Genomic DNA, 16,053 nt, shown 5'->3' on the forward strand with positions numbered 1-16,053 from the left:
CCAACAGAAATACAGACACACCTCTAGATAAGGAGACAAGGTTGCTTAAACAGATAGATGTCCACAGATACAGAGATAACACCCACAAATGCACAGACCCACACAGGATGGGAACACAGCTCCATATCTATAAGAACATGTTAAAAAAATCTAGTCTAAACCCTTCACTTTACAGATAGGGAAACTGAGACCCAGAGAAAAATGGAACTCCCAAATTGGATAATTACTCTTAAAAAACACAGAAACACACACATACACACACACACACACACACACTCACGCACACATACACACACGCACTCACACACACATACACCCTTCCTGAAACAGAGACACACACATTCATGTGTTAGAGAAACCAATCATTATGGATATCACAATAAACAGCTTGGCATCCTTGGAGCTTGGGGAGAGAGGGAGGCATGATGACCATTTTGAGGGGGTAGTCAAAATGTTTTTCCCCCAGAAAAATCTTTGAGGAAGAACCCATGATTTATGGATTAATACATATTAATTAATATTAAGAAATAGCATTAACAATACTATTGATAATATTAATATATAATCTTTATTAAGACATAAAACCGATACATGGTTCAATGGTGCTTTGGATGGAATTTAGGAGGATGAAGGGTGAAGGCTCCTCACTTCCAGGGAGCTCAATTTAAATCGTGAAAAGGCAAGGATGAGGACAAAGATTGGAACTGCGATTTCCATTGGTAGAAGGAATTCTCAAGTGAGGGAACTCCTTTTTCCAAAGCAAGTTGTCATTTTGTTTGCGACATTTACAATCTTAGAGAATTGCCTAAGATATTAATAGATTTGCCAAGGGTCATACTGCTAGTATATGTTAGAGGCAGGATTTGAACTCCAGTCTTCTCAGCCCCAAGGCCAGTTCCCTATCCACTGTAACCTGCTGCCTTACATGAAACTCACAGAAAACAATGAGAAGATAAAACAGGTCAGAGAGAATTCCAGGACAAGAGACTGGGGCAGGAGGAACTTGGTGTAGTGGAAAGAACCCTAGATTTGGAATCAGAGAGTCTGATCTTCGTTATTTACCTGTTGTGTGATCTAGAACAAGACAGTTTGCTTTTTTAGACCTCAGTTTCCATCTCTTTAAAGGAATGAGAGTTGAGCTAAGCTATCTCTAGGAGTCTTTCTAACTCTAATGCTGTGACTCTAAAAGTTGGAGTTAAGAGAATCAATTAATCTGTCAACAAATATTAATTAAGCACCTACTGTGTGTCAGGCACCATGCGAAAATACTGGGGATACAAAAATAGGCAAAAGATAGACTCTACCCTGAGGGAACTTACACCCTAAAGAGGGAGACAACATGCAAAGAAAGATACACAAAGAAAGCTATACATAAGATAAATAGGAAATAGTTAAAAGGGGAAAAGTACTGGAGTTGAGAGGTTGGGGAAAGGCTTTACTGTAGAATATGGGATTTTAGTAGAGACTTAAAGGGAGCCAGGAAATGGCACATAAAGATCACTGAGTCAGAGTAACCAGGGAGGGCTTGCTGAAAGGGGAGAGAGTTAGAATTTGAACTGGTTTTTAAAGGGTGTAGAAGATGCGAATCAGAATGAAGTAGAGAGGAGGCAATGGGTGCATTTTATTTAGTATAAAGCCAACTTGTGCCACGTAACTCAACAAGTGTATAGTAATAACTCTCCTTTTCACACTACTCTATGAGCCAATGAAAATGCCTTCTTCAACACAGCCCTGTGAAAGAAGAGAGTACAAGTATTACTGCCTCCCCATTTTATCATTGAGAAACTGAGGCTATCAAGTGATTTGCACTGGCTTACGCAGCCAGTAGATTTGAACCCTAGTCTCTTTTTGTCCAGTGCTCATTCCATCATACCTTGCTACATCAAATGCCTACTATGTGCAACTCATTGTGTTTATACAGTGTAGTCACAAAGGTGAGATAAGAATCGTTCCTTGCCCTTGTGGAACTCATAGACAATTTTTGGCCTTTCTTTGCATCCCCAGTACTTAGTATAGTTCCTGGCATACAGTAGGCACCTAATAATTGCTTACTGACTGATTAATAGAGGGATACAACGCAAATAAGGAGAACTACAATGCATAGCAGCACATGTGGTGAGTGCATTAGCAAAGGGCATAGGGTTATGTAAAGACACAGCTCAAATACCACCTCTACAGGAAGCCTTTCCCAGTCCCCCCACCCCTAGCTGTTAGTACCTTCTCTCTGAGATCATCTTCTATTTGCACTGTGTATATCTTGCATGTATCTGGTTATTTACATGTGGCCTTCCCACTAAACTGTGAACTCCTTGAGATCAGTGACTGTTTTTATCTTTCTTTGTATTTCCAGCACTTAGCACAGTCCCTGCTTGGCACATAATGAATGCTTCATTAATGCTTGTTGACTGACTGACCGACTGAGTGGGTGTTGGCACACAGGCTTGGTGGAGGAGTTGGCCCTTCAGATGCTCTTCAAAGGATGGGTTGGGATTCAATAGGCAGATGGCCTTGGGTGTGGGAAAGGGAGAGCGTATTGCAAGGGTAGTATGAGCAAGGCATGAGAGATGTCAAGCTGTAAGGCCTAGATAGAGCTGAGACTAACTGAGTTTTTGCTAGAACAGAGAATGATGGAGGTGAATAATAAGCAACAAGTCTGGAGAAATTGTGGAGAGTCTTGAAGTCCAGGAAAAGGAGTTTAAGCATTAGTAGACATGAATAGAGAGCCATCGAGGGTGCCTGATGTATGTGTGACTGCAACGGAGAAATAACACACACATAGAATTATTAATTAACTTATGGAAATATTAACTGGTTTACTAAGACTCAGATAAGGGTATAATTTTCTTGGAAGATGACATTAAGTTCATCTGCCCATCCTGCTTTCTACAATGAATTCATTGTATCTCACTGGTTTGTAGTAAGGGCAGCTATAAGCTAGAGTATTGTCTCAGTTCTGGTATTCCCAGTTTATAAACTAAAGGAAAGAGGCACCACAATGGAGTCCCTTTGGCCAAGGGGGCAGGCAGTCCAGTTCTTTAGATACTCACAGAGAAAGACCCCTATAGCAGCAACCACACTTTAATAAGGCCTAGGCAGGTGGTGTTGGGATGGGGGATGGGAGATAGGAGGGAGGTATGCTCTGTGGGGAAGGGAATGAAAAAGGGCGAAGGGCATTTACATAACCATGGATTGGCGTTCAGAACACTCGGGCAGTATGGACCCTGTAGTGGGTTGAGGACTGCTTGGGGGTGGGGGGTGGGGCAAGAGTTTGGGATTCCATTTTTATAGTGTTTTAGTGGTGGGCAGCAGACTAACTTATCCATGCCAACTTTGGTTTAGTTCATTAACATAACCATATCACCTCAAAGTTATTGGCAAAACCTTTGGATTAATTGTTTAGCATAATATTTTGTTCATCTTACTGCATTTGTCTGGAGCCTGTCAGAAGTTTACAGACCAAGGACAGTGAGTAGGACCAAGGGGTATTACAATAAGGCTTAGCTGGCTTTCCCTAATTTAGCACATAGTCTTAGAATGTGGCTTCAGTTAATTTATGAGGCAGATGCCAGTGGTTCCTATGATCCCCTAATTTATGAGACAGTTTGCAAGTAACTGTTACACTCCCTTAATTTATGGGATAGTTTGTAAGTGACTTCTAGGCTCCCCTTTGCAATTTTACTTTCTACTATTGTTACCTTATGCTAGCTACTTATAAACTCCTTATACTAGCTGGGGATGGTGAGGATGGTCAGGGGCCCAGAACAAAATGCAATTTTAACACATACTTCATACTTGTTTGTAAAATTGAATAGACTTAATGATAACTACAACAATGCTGATGGGAGAAAAATTATGGGGGGCACAGTAATCTCTTTTTTCTGACAGGTCCCATAGCATCAAATTCAACATGTTCAAAACAGAACTTATTATCTTCCTCTACCCCACCCCCTCCAATCCTCTGCTATTCCTAATTCCCCTATTTCTGTCCAGGGCATCAACACCCTTCCACTCACCCGGGTTTGCAACTTGAGTGTTGTCCTGGACTCTTCACACTTCAACACCTACATATCCAGGGATTTGCCAAGTCTTGTCATTTCTACCTCCACACCTCCCATCTGTCCTCTTCTCTCTGTTCGCTTGGGCAGCCCTCTAAATGAGGCTCTCATTGCTTCTCTCCTGGACCCTCACAATCCTACTCTAGCCTCTTCATGGGGCTACTTGATCCCGTCTTCCTCTTCTCCAATCCATCCTCCACCCAGCTGACTAGGTAGGAATACTAAAGTACAGGTTGGATGAAGAGGTTGGGCTAAATGATCTCTAAGGTCCCTGCTATATGTATGGTCTTCTTGAAAAAATACAACTCTTTTATTTGACATTTACAACTCTTCAGAGTTTAGTTCCAGCCTCCATTTCTAGGCTTATTATATATATATAACTACCCTTCACATACTCTGCCTTCCAGCCAAACTGGCCTACTGGTTATTCCTCATATAGGACATTCCCATCCTCCATCGGCATCCTCTGCAAAAGTTGTTCCCCATCCCCACAACGGGCTCCCTCCTTGCCTCTGCCTCTTAGAATCCCCAGTACCCTATGACATCTTTAGTATAGTGCTTGGCAAAGAGTAAGCACTTAATCCTCTTCCTCCCTTCCTCCCTTCCTTCCTTCCTTTTTTTTCCTTCCTTCCTTCCTTCCTTCCTTCCTTCCTTCCTTCCTTCCTTCCTTCCTTCCTTCCTTCTTTCTTTCTTTCTTTCTTTCCTTCCTTCCTTCCTTCCTTCCCTTCTTCTTCCTTTCTTCCTTCCTTTCTTTCTTCCTTTCTTTCTTTCTTTCTTTCTTTCTTTCTTTCTTTCTTTCTTTCTTTCTTTCTTTCTTCCTTCCTTCCTTCCTTCCTTCCTTCCTTCCTTTCTCTCTCTCTCTCTCTCTCTCTCTCTCTCTCTCTCTCTTCCAACCCCTCTCCTCTCCTCTCCTCTCCTCTCCTCTCCTCTCCTCTCCTCTTCTCTCTCTCTTAGTTATGTGGGGTTGCCACTTGGTGCAGTAGATAGAGGACTGGGCCTTGAGTCAGGAAGACCTGAGTTCAAATCCAGCTTCAGAAGCTCGCTAGATGTGTAGCCCTAGGCAAATTACTTGACCTCTGCTTGACTTTGATTTCTTAACTGCAAAATGAGGATAATAATAGTACTGACCTTGTAGGGTTATTGTGATAATTAATGAGGTAATATTTGTAAAAAAAATGCATTCAACAAAATACCTGGCACATAGAAGGTGGTATATATTTATTACATTCCCTCTTCCTTCCATTACTAGTTACCTACTTCATCCCCAAAACTACTATATATTTACTTTTGATTTACTTATCTATGTATATGTTGTCTCTTACCCTCAAGTAGAATGTAAGCTCCTTGAGGTTGAGGACTATTGTGTTTTTATCTTTGTATCCTGAGCACTGAGGGCTGAATAGCACAGTGATAGGTGTTTAAGAAATGGTTGCTGAATGAATGGATCTGTGAGGAAATACCCTGTACACATGAGCAGCTAGGTGGCATAGTGGACAGAGTACAGGGCCTGGAGTGAGGAAGATCTGAATTCAAATCAAACCTGAGACACTTACTAGCTCCATGACCCTGGGCACATCACTTAATTCTGTTTGTCTCTGTTTATTTATCTGTAAAAAGAACTGGAAAAGGAAATGGCAAACCATGCCAGTATCTTTATCAAGAAAACCTCAAATGGAGTTACAAAGAGTCATATACCATTGAAAATGACTAGACAACAACAAGACCCTGCACAAAGCAGATGCTTAAAATATGTACTGACTTTGGATATAAATGTTTGCTAATTCACACAATCTCAGAGTTAGAAGAGGCTTCACTTCCCCTCTCTAGCAATCTATCTACACAAGCTCCCTGACAAGGGGTCATCCAGGCTCCTCTTGTCAATATCCAGGGGTGGGCAGCTCCCTATCTGTCACTTCAGTTGGTTCCATTGTTTGGTAGTTCTGATTTATTGAATCTATTCAAACAGGATCTCTTGGGGTCTAATAAATTCTTACTTATTAGATGGTATTTTCAGGACTTTTCATTATATTGCCATTTTAAGTTGAAGTTGCTGCCTAAACATGAGGCATTGTGGTCCCTTTCTACTCTAGTGTTCTGTAGTTTTGATTACCCCTAAAAGAGGGTCAATGTCATGTTGGAAGGAGGTTACTGATAGGATGCCCAAGGCATCTACCCATGGCTCAATTATGTCAAACATTTTTGTTTCAGATGAAAGCATAAATGGCCTACTCACCAACTTTTTATATGGCAGGATGCTGAAAGATATAGCTAAGCCAATGAATGACAGAATTACTACCTAAAAAGAGCTTAATTAATTAGAATGAATGGTAGTCGGAATCTAATAATATGAAATAAAATAGAGATAAATGGGAAGACCCCATGTGGTTCAAAAAAAATCGATGTCTTAATTATGTGATGAGGAAAATATATCTAAATGATAGTTCTAGTCCAAAAATATCAAGAGCTTCTTGTATAACACAGCAATGTGATATGGTCAAGAAATAAGCTAAAATAATCTGAGGTTGCATTAAGAGAGAAATAGTGTTCAGAAAAAAGAATATAATAGGTGTACTCTGCCCTAACCAGTTCAAATCTATTCAGTGCCGGGCACAATATTTTAGCAAGGACATTGACAAGCTGGATAGCATTCAAGACCACTAAGGTAGTGAAAGATTTCAAGATCATGTCATATGAGGGTTGTTTTAAGGTGCTTAACATGGAGATGAGGGGAGACATCATAGCTATTTTCAAGTATTTGAAGGGATAACACATGGAAAAAGGGTTGTACTTCTTCTTATTGGTCGCAGGGAGCAGAACCAGGGAATAAAGGTTTAGAAAGGAAGATATAGGAAAAGGCAGAGCCAAGATGGGTGGATTGGAGGCACCAACCTAACCAAATTATCCCAATATTCTCATTCAAACAACTTTAAAATAACACCTCCAATTGAGTTCTGGAGTGACAGAGCAAACAAACAAAAATATGTCAGAGTGATATATTTTTTCCAATCTAAGACAACCTAGAAGGTCATCAGGAGAGTTGTGTGACACTGGGCTGGAAGCCAGCCCAGAGAGGAAGCAGTGACAGTACCAGTGGTGGGCCTCAGAGGCAGTCATGACAGCCGCAGCATCATGTTTGGGAGCTCTCAACCCACAGATAGTAGAGGGGTCAGATAACTGGTTATAAAGAGATTACAGGGATCTTTTGATGGCACTGGGTCCAGCTATTGCTGATTGGCAACTCTATTGCTTATATGCAGTCTGGATTTTTGTTCCAGATCAGAGAAGAGCACTTGTGGTTGGTCACAAGGGAACAGCAGCTCTGGTTGCAGTTCCAAGGCAGAGAAGATCTTTCTATATGGGAAGATAATGCATGTAATTCCTAAGAACTTTATCATTATTAGGGCATTTAGAAGCAGTCTACATAGATAGAAGGCACAAGTATGAGTCAATTATCTTGGAATGATCTCAAAAAAAATGAAAGGGTGAGAAAAGGGATGCACTGGGAGAAAGGGAAAGAAAGAGGTAGAATAGGGAAACTTATCTAACATAAAATAATTACACAAGGAAGAACTTTTATAGTGGATGGGAAAATGGGGGAGGGGTGTTGGGCAATGTGTCAACCTCACTCATCAGAATTGGTTAAAGGAAGAAGAAAAAAATTATATTCACTCAATTGGATATGCAAATCTTTCTTATTCAATAGGTTAATAGTAAGGGAAGGGGATAAGGGGGGATAATAAATGTGAGAGGAGATAAAGGGAGTCAGTGGTTAGTAGCAAAATGGCCTTTTGAGGAGGGACAGGATAAAAGGAGAAAGAAAGATAAAGGAAGAAAATAAGGTGGAGGCAGAAAAATACATAGCAATTACAACTGTGAAGGTGAATGGGATAATGCCATTCATAAAACAGAAACAGATAGCAGAATGGATTGGAAACCAGAATCTAACAGTATGTTGTTTACAAGGGATGTATTTGAAACATAAAGACATACACAGAGTTAAAATAAGGAGATGGAGTGGAATCTATTATGCTTTAACTGAAGTAAAAAAGGGTAGGGCTAGCAATCATGATCTCAGACAAATCAAAAGCAAAAATAGATGTAATTAAAATAGATAATCAGGAAAACTACATTTTAATGCAAGGTACCATAAGCAATGAAGCAATATCAAAAATTTCTACAGCAAGTTTCTCTAATAAAAGCCTTGTTACTCAAATATATAGAGAACTAAGTCAAATTTATAAAAATAAGAGCTATTCATCAAATGATAAATTGTTAAGAGATATAATCAGAGAGTTTTCAGAAGACAACAGCAAAGCTATCTATAGTCATATGAAAAATTCTCTAAGTCACTATGGATTGGAGAAATGAAAATTAATACAACTCTGAAGTACCATCTCACAACTATCAGAAATTACGAATGCCAGAGGGGATGAGGGGAAATAGGTTAATGAACTATTGGTGGAGTTGTAGACTGGTCCAACTTTTCTGGAGAACAATTTGAAACTCTGCCTATAGGGCTGTAAAAGTGTGGACATACTTTACCTGGAAATACTATTAGATCTGTACTCAAAGAGAACAAAGAAAAAGAAAAAAAAAAGACCTACATGTAAAAAAAATACTGCAACTCTTTGTGTGGTGGCAAAGAATTAAAAATTGAGGGGATACCCATTAATTGAGGAAAGATCAAATACGTTGTGGCATATGATTGTGATGGATTACTACTGTGCTATAAGAAATTATGAGGGTGATGGTTCCAGAGAAAAAACTGGGAAGACTTATATGAACTGATGCAAAGTGAAGTGAGCAGAACCAAGAGATCATTGTACACAGTAACAGCAATATTATGAAAGACTGATCTACTCAGATCAATACAATGATCCAGGAAAGATTTCAAAGGACTCATGATGAAAAATGATACCTATCTTCAGAGAAAGAACTGATGAACTCTGAGTACAAATTGAAGTATAGTTTTCTCACTTTATATTTCTTGCTTTTTTGGCATGATATTATTAATATGGAAATATGTTTTGCATGATTTCACATATATAATTGAAATATTGCTGGCATTCTCAGTGGATGAAAGAGGGAGAGAATTTGGAACTCAAAAATTTTTTAAAGCATTAAAAATAAATAACCGTTTTTAAAATAAGGAATATTTGTCTGGATATGAGGAAAACACTGCTGAATAATTAAAGCTATCCCAAAGTGAAATAGGTTGCTTCAGGAGGTCATGGGTTTCTCTAAATAGTGGTCTTCTATTGAAGTCTGAATGACCACTTGTTAAGGATTTTACGAGGGTTTATTGACTACTATTGTACTTGGTGACCTCTAAGGTTCCTTACTCATAGGAAGCTGGATGGATGTGTGAACTCTCAGATGGGCAACTACTTGACTGGAGATTCTGGAGAGGGAGAGGGTTCAGGTTTCTGAGGTCTCTGAGCAAAGGTCTGCCCCAGCTGTAGGCTAAATCAGACTTCAAGCTCTTGGGCAAAAAGACATCCAGTCAGCTTCCCCTAGGGACACAAACTGAAATAGACAGACACAATATCACATAAAGACAGAACTATGCATAGAAAATACACAGAGGCATGCTGAAACATACAAACTCCCTCAGATCCTGAATGATAAATACATACACAAAAATATAGAGACAGACACACATAAGATAAACATACATATAGATACATATGGACAGACACAGATGCACACAAAACACATCTAGATATACATATAGATAGACTCATAGAAATGTACATGCTGAAATAAATATACAACCACAGAAAAATATACACACATAGTTACAAAACTCCTCCAAGCCCATTTGTGCTCACCTCCCTGGGCTGGAGAGCTTCTTGGCTTCAGAATTCAAAGAGGGAGGGGTGTTCCATATGCCTGACATCTCTGCACAAAGACCTGGCTCATCTCTTAAACAAATCATCCTCTGAGTTCTCAGGGGAAAATGTGTGAGGATGATGCATTTAACCAGAATCTCCTGGGGACACCCACATCTTTTTGAACATCAATATTCTTGCTGTGATGCTTTTTGGCTCCAAGCCATAGAACACCAGAGTCTCCAAAGAATTAATATTGAAGGTCATAGAATCACAGAATTTCAGAGTGGGAATGGACCTCAGAGGCCTTCTTGTCCAATCTGTATCCGAAATGGACTTCCCTCTTTAATATATCTCGTGACGTTTGTCAGTCTCAGCTGGAAGACCTTTTGTGAGGGGCCACCCAAAGACGAGTGGAAAGGGGTGCAGCAGGTGTGAGTGGGCTGCTACTTATTACAAAGGATCATGTGAAAAAATTGTACGCACATTGCATGTAAATTGATGTAAAAGATATCGTTAGGGATATGTAGGACCAAAATAGGGAATGGACTGGACAAGCAGCTAAATTAAGGGATAACTGATGATAGCCTTGGTACTTTATTAGTATCTGCTCTTCAGATTTTAGGCAGCTAGGTGGTGCAGTGGATAGAGTGCCAGGCCTCGAGTCAGGAAGACTTATCTTCCTGAGTTCAAATCTGGCCTCAGCATTTACCGGCTGTGTGATCCCGGGCAAGCTATTTAACCCTGTTTGTCCCAGTTACCTCATCTGGAAAATGAGCTGGAGAAGAAAATGGCAAACCATTCAAGTATCTTTGCCAAGAAAACCCCAAATAGGATCTCAGAGTCACAAAGGACTGAAAACTGAACAAAAACTTAGGATTTTAGCTAGAGGTAGATATATAACAAATGCATACACATATACACATACATATCCTATATCAGAAGAAAAGGACCTGTATCTAAATATGTGCATATATGTATGTATGTGTACACATATATACACATAGGACCTACATCTAATTGTATACCTACCTGAAGGACCCATATCTGATTTAATACAAGTCTTATATATACATATGAATGCATATGTGTACACATGCATATACATGTATATATCTGCATGCATGCTTATGCATACATGTATATATTTAGATAGGAGCCTTTTTGTTATACACACATACACACATCTATACATGCATACATGCATATATACTTAGTGCATATTTAGATATGAGCCCCTTTCTTCATGCAATGTATAAACACAATACATGATGTATACATGCATACACATGTGTGTATATGCTTGTATGTATAGACATATGGCTATATATTTAGATAGGAGCTCTTTTCGTCTGTCTTTGAAATCTTGGAAAGTATAGCCAAGAAGTAATGCAGGCCCAGGTTGGTAACTTTTGGAGCACCGTTTCCAATTGCCTCCCAGCTCCAACAATAGTACATTGGTGTACCAGTTTTCCCACCAGCCTCTCCAACATTTGTGATTTTCCTTTTTTGTCAATTTTACCCATTTGATGAGTATGAACTGAAACCTCAGAGTTGCTTTAATTTGCATTTAGACTATATGACTTCTAAGATCTTTCTGTCTCTAGGTTCTAAGCTCCAAGTTTCTCTAGATAGAGGATCATTGAATCTAAAGATAGGGGAATCATAAAGGCTATCTTGTCTAACCTCTCATTGTTCATATGGGGAAACTGAGGCCCTGAGAGGTGGCTACTTGTTTAAGGTCATCTTGATAAGGGGAGGAGCCAGGATTTGACCTCAGGTCCTTGTGACTCCAAGGACATCATTTATTCCATTGTACCACACAGCTTCCCACTCAAAATTGAGAAGAGAGCAAGTTTGGTGGAATACCTGTGTTGAATTTATGGAATATTATGTGAAAAAAGTTTCATAGAATGGAATATAGGTTATAATCTTTACAGATGAAGGGATGACCCATATCAATTAGATCTTAAATTAACGGGCATTTTCTATGTAATTACTATGTGCCAGGCATTGTGCTAAGTGCTAGGGATACAAAGAAAGACAAAAACACAATCTCAGTCCTCAAAAAGCTTATATTTCAATGGGAAAGAAAACATACAAACAGCTATGTACAAACAAAATGTATACAGGATAAACTGGAGATGATCTCATTGAGAAAGCAGTAGCATTAAAGAGATGCAGGAAAAATGTTCGATACAAGGGAAGATTTTAGCTGAGACTCTCCAAGGAAGTCAGGAGGCAGAGTTGCAGAGGGCTGGCATTCCAAGGCAGGAGGTATGGTCAGGGAAAAGGCATAGTCTGGAGACTGCTGTTTGGGGAACAAGATGACTGCCAATATAGCTGGATTGTAGAATATGTGGAGGAGAAAGGTTGAAGTCATGAAAGGGCTTTGAATGCCAAACAGAGGATTTATATTTGATCTTGGAGGCAATAGGGCGTCCCTAGAATTTACTGAATATGGAGATGACATAATTAAACCTAAACCTTAGATCCTTTTAGCATCTGAGTGGAGGATGGACTGGAGCCTGGAGAGACTGGAGGCAGGGAGACCAATCAGGAGGCTGTTGATGCAGTCCAGGCATGAGGCGATGATGGGTCTGTACCTCCCTGGAAGTACTGGCATAAGTATGTATACTTATGCACACTTACATGGACACAGTTACCAAGAGACAAACCAATATACCTGTACAAATAAACATAACTATTTACATATGTCTGAATCTATAAGCATTCCCATAATTATATAAAACACCTCGACACACTTAGAAACACATACTATTATGCACGTGATAAGAACACATAGTAAGAACATGTCCAAACACAGGTGTGCAGGTAGGGCTTCATAAATTATGATTTAGCAATGATTTGAGCTGGAACTTGAACCCAGTTCTCCCGACACTCTATCCAGGAGTCTTTTCATTATACCACATCACTTTTGCACATGGTCATATAGGTGCGAGCATATGTGCATGCACACACTCACACATGGGATTGTTCAGGGAGTGAAGCTCTCTGAGGTTATCAATCCCAACCCATGTCTCTATTACTTTATGGTTGTTTCTACACTGACTTCAGGCTGCACTTGTGTGGTTGATTTGAGGTGCTGTAAGGAATTGACCTTTGACTTTCTTTCAGGGAGCGATGGGATAATGGACCTGAAATATCTGCCCTGCCCTTGTCCCCAAGATACATACAATTAAAGTCAAAAGCCAGCCCTATTCCTTAGGCTCCATTGGCAGAGTCAGCTTTCTAGGATACCATCTCTTTCAGAGCTGAGCTGCTAAGACCTTTCCTTTTAGAACCAGGATTCTTGTTCTCCTAAATCAGCAAAAACTAATGGGTCCTTTGGTCCAGGGATTCTTAACCTGAGGTCTGTGCTTCCTCAAGGAGTCCACGGATAAATTCTAGGGATTCTATGAATTTGGATGGGACAAAAAGTGACATCCTTATTTTCATTAACCATTGCAATCTCAAATATTATTTTTATGCATTTAAAATATTATTCCAAGAAGGAGTCCATAGGCTTCACCAGACTGCCCAAGAATACACTGTATGTACACACACACAAAAAGTTAAGAACCCCTGCTTTTGATCCAGAACTCCTTGTATTGCTTACTAAATTTATTGATCTTTCTTGTGACCCTCCCTGAGCTTACAGAACTTCCTGGCCCCCTACTTTGTTTGGCTCCCTAGGCTCAGCAATAAGCTAGCCACCATTCCCCATTACTCATTCCTTCCTCCTGCCATCATAGCTGGAAGTCAGAACCTGGCTGCTCTCTCTTTCTTTTCTCCTCTTTCTCCTCACTCACCAACCTAGACCACAAGCATGCATCTTTTAGGGTTATTTTGAGATTTAAAATGCAGCTGTCATGCTTCAAAGATTTACTACCATCATTAAAGTTCTAGGTATGTTTTAATAACTTCTTATTCAAGGACAAAGCACTGGGAAAATTGTTCCTCCATCTCACTTTAGAAAAATTGGTCTGCAAGGTAAGCTTCACCAAGTGGAAGAAGGATCCCTAGTGACTGCTGGGAATGGAGAATAGATATAAGGCCATAGAAGACTTGTGCCAAAGATAGAGCTATGGTGAGGAGCAAGCCCTGCCTTTTATCCACTCTGGAGCCCCATCCAGTGATACAGAGAATTATGGGGACCATGCAGGCATGTGGTCCCTCCTTCAGCATCTGAGAGGGTACCTCCCACTCTATACTTGTCTGCATTTTGGTTTATTTCCCTTCATCCTGGGAACTTTGATGTCTTGCATTCCTATCATGGTAGCACCAGTTTCTCTTATGAGCAATCAAGTTCAGAAAGCATCAGACACAGAACAGAATTTATTTATGTAGTCCAGAGCACAGAAAGGATTCTCACTCAAGCCCACATGATAAATTCAGATACTTGTCCATCTAGAGTTAGAAGATACATTAGAGCTCCAACTTCTTCATTTTGTAGTTGGGGAAAAAGATCAAGTCCTCTGGCTTCAGAGCCAATATTCTTTACCCTGCACCATACTGCCTTTCAGTGAATTGAATGTAATCAACTTTAGTTGAGTTCAATTCAGTTTATTAGAATGAGCATTTATTAAGCACCAACCGTAACATGCAGCACTTTTTAAGATGTAGGGTTGCATTTAATTGAAACAAATTGTGCTGGGTTTAATTGAAATAAGTTAAGTGGAAGTGATAAGTTGGATAAAGTCAGAGTAAAGAGGTTGTGCAAGGTCACACAGGTAAGAAGTGATATAGCTGAGATTTGAGCACAGATCCTAAGAAATATGATTTTGATGACTGGGCACTGGACTGGGATTCAGGAAGACCTGAGTTCAAATTCTACCTCAGACACTTACTAGCTTACAAGACACTTAACCAATTTATGCCTCAGTTTTCTCATATGTAAAATTGTTGAGTAGGAGTTAGACCTTAAACTTAAGCTGTTATCCTTCGATCTTGTGACTCCAGGTTCAGAGCTTGCTGAATACTGTGCCATGTTTCATGAGGATAGGAATTTGGTTTGTTCTATTTGGACCCAGAGCCAGAACTAGAAGCAATGATGGGAATCACAGAATCATGGACATTATCCCAGGTGCAGAGGGCCGGATATCCATTAATGTAAGGAACGACAGCTTCTCAATGATTACAGTTTGAAGGGCTCCTTCTAGGACCTTCTGAAAACAAAACAATCTGGCCCCCATAGGGATGGACTCTCAGGCCTTGGCCTTAGAAATGCTGTACTCTAAACAAAATTGTGTATATGTTTGAGGCTCAGTGTTCAAGAACGGATCAATCAATAGTTCCCTGGACTGTCAATCATGCTATGCACCCTCTCCCCCCTCATTCTTTCCCTCCTTTACAGACAGATGTCTGCATCTGGGGAGAAAGGATATGCACTAAGGCAAAAAAAAAAAAAACAGGAGCCAGGGAGCCATCATTTGTTAATGGCAGTGTCATGTGATAAGAGAAAAGGATAATTGTTTCACATTCCTATGGGTTGCTACCAGGTACTAGCACATTTACATAGTGAAGTGAGCCCCTCTGACTACTCATCTCCCACTTCAAATCCCTCAGAGGCAGAGAATCAACCTCTGGTCAGGGATATGGCAGCTTGATTGGCAAGAAAGAATAAGGGTTCTGAAGAATTCGGCTGCTACAGCCTCTAGGGGAGGACTCAGCAGGCTCCTTGATGGACCATGTGAAAATCATCCAAACCTGTGTTGTATTTTCTCACTGCTGAGTCCCTTGGGAAGAAAAATGCCAGAAAGTGAGTATGCCTTTCTTTAACTGATCTGCTCATCCTCAACCTACAGGCATCTCAATTCCACTATGTGTTAGTATGCAAAGTGCTTCTTAAACCATCAAGTGCTTTATCATTACATGTTATTATTAATATTCAATGAAAGGCAACTCAATTCCATTCGGTCCATCTCAACTTTATTCTGTTCAATTGCATTGCGTTCAACACAATTCCATTTAATTAACAATCAATCAGCAAGCATCCTTAAAGCTTCTCCTGTGTGAGAGGCAGAGGTACCATGTTAGGTGCTAGATGTACAAATTCAAACAATTAAACCATATCTATCTTTTTTATAACCATGAACCATTATTCATTCTTTACAATGCTTACATTCAATTTTTTCTTTGCATATTTTAAATTTTTAATAATATTT

Source organism: Trichosurus vulpecula, chromosome 1, assembly GCF_011100635.1.
Source record: "Trichosurus vulpecula isolate mTriVul1 chromosome 1, mTriVul1.pri, whole genome shotgun sequence".
NCBI classification, from domain to species: domain Eukaryota; kingdom Metazoa; phylum Chordata; class Mammalia; order Diprotodontia; family Phalangeridae; genus Trichosurus; species Trichosurus vulpecula.